The 7,491-nt window shown below is 45.5% G+C and overlaps 1 non-coding gene across 1 annotated transcript; it reads right to left on the bottom strand.

Moving 5' to 3' along the window:
- Positions 1-211: 211 nt before the first annotated feature.
- On the bottom strand, positions 212-361 carry LOC138091929 (small nucleolar RNA SNORA79). The gene has a single exon (XR_011145960.1). It is a non-coding gene; the product is annotated as a small nucleolar RNA SNORA79 (small nucleolar RNA).
- Between the last annotated feature and the right edge of the window lie 7,130 nt (positions 362-7,491).

Raw genomic sequence — 7,491 nt, 5'->3', positions numbered from 1 at the left:
GATTCCCTCTCACCTTCCTCCTAGGAGCCTCCCTCAATAATCACTTGCACAAGAATTCCCATCTCAAGGGCAAGTTGAATTCCCAAGAGACAAAGACAGGTACCTTGGTTCTCGACTGCTGTCCCCTTTAAGGCTCCGGAACATTTGGTCTTGTTGAATTTCCTATCCTAGGATTCCGAGTCACCTATTTTCTTTCTTTCCTTTTTTACCCAACTGTTGGACTCCACAAGAATCAGAAAGCACTGATGGACAGCAAACCCATTCCCATGGTGCCCTGAGTGAAGACAAGTCAGCTTAGATATATGATGGACTAAAATCCCACTACTTAAGGCTCCAAGCAGTGAGAGGAACTGAGTAACCTATTTTCTGTATAAGGACCTCTGATTGAGTTAGATCAAGATGGCCTCTCTGTTTCTCACAGCTGAGCAAGTCCAAATTGAGTGAATTTGGTAAAATTTGTGAATCATTCTTAATCTGACTCCATCTGGAAAATGGGCTCATTATTCCCCTAACTTTAGTGCTTGCTTTAGAGACTTAAGAGAATGTATTTTGTGACAGCTTATAGCATTGTGATTGGTTTAGAGTAGGCACTCTGTTAGTGAGTTTCTAGGCTTTTTGTTTGTTTCTTTCATTTTTTTTTTTTTTTACAATATTCTCTTTCTCCCTTACTCAATTCAGCCTGGGGAAGCATTAAGAGAAAATTCATCAGAGTGCTATATGACTTTCAAAGCACCATGGAAATGTGTGAGTTCAAAGTACTATGAATTTAGAGTCCCAGAGGTCCAACTTCAATTCTCTAGCCCACTGCTTCTCAAACTATAATGATCTTATGAATCACTCGGGGTTATTGTGAACATGCAGACTCTGATTCAGGAGGTCTGAGTGGAGCCCAGGACACAGCCTTTGAAACAGGGCCCCAGGCAGTGCCAAAGCTGCTGGTCCTCAAAACAGCAAAACGTGGAGTGGTAAAGCTCTAGTCTGTCTTTCGGTTCCAGAGTGATTTTTTTTTTTTTTCCCTCACCACACAGTCAACCTGAATGGCAGGCTCTTCCCTTTTCATAGCATTTTGCACCTCCTGTGAGATGTGGTTCCTGCCAATAAGGAGAGCTCAGTGGTTGAGGCAGCCAGGAAAGCTGTCGGTTGTAAAGGAAGGTATGTGGTAAGTAGAGCAGGGAGGCGGGAGCCTGCTGAGGGGCCTTGCTCCTGGAAAAGGAGTCAGGAAAGTCTCCTTGGTGGGAGGAGCTGTCACACTGCCCAGATATCCCCTGATTCCTACATGCCTGCTCCCGTACGCAAGGACCACACACAAGAATCCCAGGACTTCTATGACATCTCACCTCCTGTTTCCTGGACTCTGCTGTTGGTGCCCTGTCTTCTGGACAAGATCATCCACACCTGAACCCACTGTGTTTCTGTGGCCATGGCCTTGAGCTTCCCAGCTGCCTGTGTATTAACATTAGAGGTCCTGGCCTGCCTCTTTCTGGTCCAGGGTCTGTTTTGACACCATGACTAAAATGAGAGGTTCAAGCGGTTCCAGATATGAGGAGGGAAACGTGTGCTATTCCCACCACATTTAGTGCCTTTCCTTTTTGCATATGATCCTGGCCAAGTCCTTACAAACATTATCCTCTCCAAACCGAGATGGGTTTTCCTTGTTCATGGATGCCAACAGCTGGGGTAGGTTTCCCCCATCTGCTCACTTTCTCCTTTGCCATTCTTCTTTCTGTGCCCCTGTTTTCCCTCAGGGTTCTCAGCATGGAGGCTTTGTCTAGGAAAGGCCACTGTCGGCCTGAGTAGGAGGAGGAGGTCTTCTGCTTTTTGTTAAGCCACCTTCTGTTGGTGTATCTCGGAGTTTCCACTTATAGCCTAGAAGTAGCTGAACAGAGAACAGGCCCTTGATTGATTAATCCTTTCCTAACATATGCTAAGAATTCTGATATGCCAGACACTGCTCTGGGTTCCATGGATACAGCAGTAAACAAACATGGTTCTTGCCATGATAGTCTAGCTAGACATACTATTCTAATCTTATCAATGGGGGCACTTAACATACACACATACATACACACACACACACACACACACACACACACACATATGCATTCTAGTCTTCAACCTCCTGAGAAACCCAATCTCACTATCTACAGGGGAATGGCTTCTGTCCCAGGTCCAAGGAAAACAAAAGAAATTCTTAGAAACGTCTATTTGAATAGCTATTATCAAAAAGAGAAGAAATAACAAGCGTTGGTAAGCATGTTGGAAAAAGAGAAACCTTGCTTATTGTTGGTGGGGATGTAAATTAGTGTAGCCACTACGGAAAACAGTATGAAGTTCCTACAAATTTTTTTTGTAAAAATAAAAAATAGAACTATCGTAAGATCCAGCAATCCTACTTCTGAGTCTGTTTCCAAAGGAGCTGGAATCAGGATCTTGAAGACATATCTGCACTCCCAGATTCATTGCTTTATTATTCACAATAGCCAAGACATGAAAGCAACCTAAATGTTTGTGGAAGGATGAATGGATAAAGAAGATGGGGCATGGACTATTATTCAGCTTTAAAAAAGGAGGAAGTCCTATCATTTATGACACATGGCTCAACTTGGAGGACACTATGCTAGGTGACATAAGCTTGAGAGAAAAAGAGAAATACTGTATGATTTTGTAATAGAGTCTGGCAGAGCGAGGCACTTCAGCAAGCAGCTATTGCTGTGCACAATTACCCCTGCCCACACTCCATGCCACTTCCCACATCCTGTTCCGGGCAATGTTAACCTGGGACTATCAGTCGTCCTGCTTAGCCATTGGCTGGTGCCACAGTGGGCCCCTCCCACAAGTGACCGGCAGTCAGTGAGCAACCGTCAGTGGGTCCGTTAAGCCAACAGTTGTCAGAGTGGTGGGCTTCCAGCAGAGAGTGAGGTAAGAGGTGGATCCCAGCCTTCTCCCAGCTTTGGGCAAGCAGATGAGCTGGGGGTCCCAGGGAATAGGCTGAGGGCTCCAGAGCCCTCACCAAGACCACCCACTGGCCAGGCCCAGTCCTTGAGGCTGAGATGAACCTCTCCCCAACCCTGCCTCTGCAACTTAATGGCAGTGGCTGTCTGCATGGGACACAGTTGGGTGGCCTGAGAGCCTGGGTCCTGGGTGCCTGGCTCCTTCAGTGACGATAACTGCGTCTGGGGACCTGGCCCCAAGGGATCCACCAACTAAGATCTACCTCCTCTTTGCCAGGACCAGGACCTTGCAGAAGGAAAGTCGTGCCTTGAGAACTTGCCCTTGCTTGTCAGAACAGAGAATAACATTGGTTTTGGTGGAGGTTTACAGGAGAGACTCAGCTCTATGACCTGACCTCAAGAACAAAGGCTCTGACACCAAGAAGTTTGCAAACTACTCATGCCCCTCCCTCACTGTTCATAGAAAAGGGCTTTGCTAAGAGCTTCCAGGGAGTCAGAGGTTTTTAAGGCATGAGCCACCCATCTCCCTGCAGTAAACCTTTCTTTGCTCCCGACTCTGATGTTTTGGTATTGTTTGGCCTCACTGTGCTTCAAGCACAAGGACTTGGGTTTTGGTAACAGTTTCACTTAAATGTGTAATCTAAAATAGCCAAACTCAGAAGCAAAGAGTGGAATGGTGGTTGTCAAGGGCAGGCAGAGGGGGAAATGGGGAGTTGTTGGTGAAGGGGTATGAAGTTTCATTTATGCAAGATGACTAGATTCTGCAGATTTAATGTAAAGCACTATGACTGTAGTTAACAGTAGCGTATTGTACACCTGAGGGTACATATTGTTAAGAGGGTAGATATTAAGTGTTCAAGTCACACAGGCCAAAAAAGAAAAACGTGGTAACTTTGTGAGACAATGGAGATATTAATTAGCTTGAGTTTGGTGAACCTTGCACAACATATTCGTTTATATGTATATCTTAGTGAAAGTCGCTCAGTCATGTCCGACTCTTTGCGACCTCATGCACTGTATAGTCCATGGAATTCTCAGGCCAGACTACTGGAGTGGGTAGCCTTTCCCTTCTCCAGGGGATCTTCCCAACCCAGGGATGGAACCCAGGTCTCCCCAGTTGCAGGTGGATTCTTTACCAGCTGAGCCACAAGGGAAGCCCAGGAATACTGGAATGGATAGCCTATCCCTTCTCCAGAGGATCTTCTCAACCCAGAAATCAAACCGGGGTCTCCTGAATCACAGGCGGATTCTTTACCGACTGAGCTATGAGGGAAGCCCCCATATATATACCTTACATATACAATGACAAATAAAAATTGTGTATATGTAAGGTATAGATATACATGATTTATATATATATGTATACCTTACCTATACACAATTTTTATTTGTCAGTTATACCTCAATAAGGCTGTTGAAAGTAGAGCTAATGTACTTTGGTCATTTTTTTCCTCGAGGGGAATTTTGAGGGCAAATGGAGTGGGAGTCACAGGAAAGGTATAAAAGTACCATCGATCAAAGGAACCAAATGGCTGGAGACTTGTTTGATGTAGAAGAGGGGACAAGAATGCTCTGGAGGGTCTGGCCCCTTGGTGGAGGAGGATGCTCTTGAGGGAAGGCAGTGAGTCATAGCTGGGCCCCGCGTGCTTATGTACAGAATTTCAGATCCAGCAAGGAGAGGCTCTTGCTTGAAAACTGATGGTGAATACAGACAATGCTCCAATCCCTGTGGAAAATGACTGCACTCAGCTCCCTAAATTCTGTGTTTCTCCATATTTATATGTGCTGTTACCCAGTGAATACCTGATTAAGGAATGCAGCTGCCAAATGAATACATTTGTCGCTCATCAAATGGAACCATAAAGCCAGCAATGATGGGGCTTATTAAAAACCTTCTTTCACTCAGTGAAAAATCCTCCACACGTCCCAGCCGGTCTCAATATCGCCGCTAATGAAATGGGTAACCAATACACAAAGATATGTATTCAAGAGCAAATTAACTGCCTCAGGAATAGGCATCATAAAGATTGCAGCCTGGAAAATAAATAGACAATGTATTGGGCAAATTGGCCTCGTGTTTAAGTGTTGATGAGTTGGAAATATTGGTTTAGCTTCTTGATGGAAGCAGGCAGTATGGGATGCTGGAAGGCAGACATTAGTATTGAAAAATCAAGCTGGTGAACCTCTTATTTGCCAGAACTGGGAAATGGTGAGAAGGAGTGAGCAATGAGCCCTTCCTGAGCCGTTACTTGGTGCCAGGCCCTGTGTTGTTGCCATGTAATTCTTGTATCACCCAAGAAGCAGAGAGGCACTATGTTTTTAGCCTTACCTACCTATGACCATGTAATCAGATGACACAAAGAGATTTTGTTTTCTCTGTTCAAACCATTAGTGCATTCTTTAAAAAGAGTTAACATCTCGTAAATGAGCCGCCAGATATTTCTGGGCTCCCTTGAGCCCTTGCTCATGATTGGAAAAAAAAAAAAAAAGAAAGAAAGAAAGGGAGGGAGGCAGGAACTGAGAGAGGGGAGGAAGGATAAAGGATTTCCATTTGCATCTTCTGTTCCAGATTCTGGTCTTTCTATTCCACACCGACTCTCTGCCTTTATTCTTCTCTGGAAGCTTTCCAGACCAGAAGGAGGCAGTGACCTGCGGGTTGAATGGCCTTTGCCAGCACCTCAGCTCAGCACCTAACCTCAGGTTAGGTCTACTGTTCTTCCCTCCCTCCTCATCCCAATCAAAACACACGCAGGGTGGGTTTTGAGTCACGTGGGTTTGGGTCTTGTGGCCCCGGGCAGGTCTCCTGACACTCCAGAGTCCCTGCTGCACCTGGAGAGTGAAGAGGAGCTCATCTTCCTCGTGGGGCATTGAGAGGAACTGATGAAATAACGCGCAGAAAGTTTCTGGAATGATTCACAAACCTCAGTCCCTCCTGAGTCCTGATCACCTCCATGACTTTCACAGGCCTTCCTTCTTTCAAAAGGAGCCAGTGAAGGGGGTAGTGGAAAGGAAGGTCACAGCAGCTGTAGGCTCCTCTACAGAGGAAATGAATGGAGCTGATCTAACGTGTAACAAAATCACAAAAAGATAAAAACCCAGCAGCCCCAACCGCCTGCTTATGCACCATTTTAATTACTGTTTATTATTTAATTTATTCTTTTTTATTGGTATGTTTAAAATATTGATAGTTACTAGATTTCCTTATTTTTTTTTAGCCTGATTTACTACAATGATTATTTTTAAAGGAAAACTAATGAATTGTTTGGGCTTATCTGCTGCCCAATCTAGGCTAAATGACAGTCAATTTCCTTTTGAGGTAAATGGATTCTGAAGGGCAGGAGAGGCTGTGCACCCCAATTGTATATGGGCACACATCTTAGAAGTAGGCTCCCCAGAAGCAGATAAGGGTGTAAACACCTGTGATTTCCCTAGGAAATGATCTGAGGAAGTGTCTGCAGGGAAGTGGCACAGGGAAGGGAAAATATAGAGTGCCTTAAAAAGCAGGTTAGTGCACTAGCTCCTGGGGAACTCCTGGTAGGCAGCATAGAACCCGCATCACGGTCATCCTGCCTGAGGGGGAGGGAGCTGAGGTGTTCATCCACCAACACAGGTCAGCGGTTTGAATACCGTTCCTGGGGACAACTATTCTTCAGTGTTTCCAGCCTCCATGCAGAGGCTAAGTGGGGGGTTGCAGGTGCTTACAGTAGGAAGCCATCCCCTTGCTGGGACTGGTGGAGTCCCCAAGAGGATGTGGGTTCAGGCACTGAGGTACAAACTTAAACATCTGGGATCCATTGAACATCTCCCATTTACAATGTTGTTGTTGTTTTTTCCCCCTCTGGCTTGCTTGCTGCAAGGCCTGCAGGATCTGAGTTTCCCAACCAAGGACTGAGCTCAGGCCCCATCAGTGAAAGTGCCAGTCCTAAGCACTGAGCCACCAGGGAATTCCCTGCAATGTTGTGTTTCTGTATGTGTCTTTCTCTCCAGACTATGAGTTCTCCAAGGGCAGGGACATATCTTGTTTTCATGCCCACTGTGCAGCACAAACCTGGCCTAGAACAACCACTCAGCCAACACCTCCTGATGGACTGAATGAATGATGGAGGGAATAGGTGATTGAAGACCTTGTAAATGCGCAGGGTTGAGATTATAAACTCAAATGCTTACAAGAGCCAGGGAGAGGGTTAAATGAGTAGCACAGTTCAGAAAGAAGAAAAATCAGAAAGTGTGGATTGTGGGAACATGGAGGACATAGGTCCTGTTAATGGCACAGCAGTTATTTAGCTTTGAGTGACTGTCACCTTGTGGGAGTTGGACCCATGGTGGCTGGACCTCTTGACTTTTTAAAAAGAAAATCCAAGACTCTCTAAAATTTCTTGAGTTTTAAATATGGCCCATGATGTAAAATGTTTTGAAAACTAGAGACAGATCCTTCAAACATGCCTGGGGGCTGTAACTCATTGCAAGGCGTATGTGGTCATCCAGATACACAGAGCAGAGCACAGCACAGAGCTTGTCCAGAGAGGTAGAGGCCCAGATC

The sequence above is a fragment of the Capricornis sumatraensis genome, chromosome 15 (assembly GCF_032405125.1).
Source record: "Capricornis sumatraensis isolate serow.1 chromosome 15, serow.2, whole genome shotgun sequence".
Taxonomy (NCBI): domain Eukaryota; kingdom Metazoa; phylum Chordata; class Mammalia; order Artiodactyla; family Bovidae; genus Capricornis; species Capricornis sumatraensis.
This window is presented reverse-complemented; position numbering and strand designations above follow the sequence as displayed.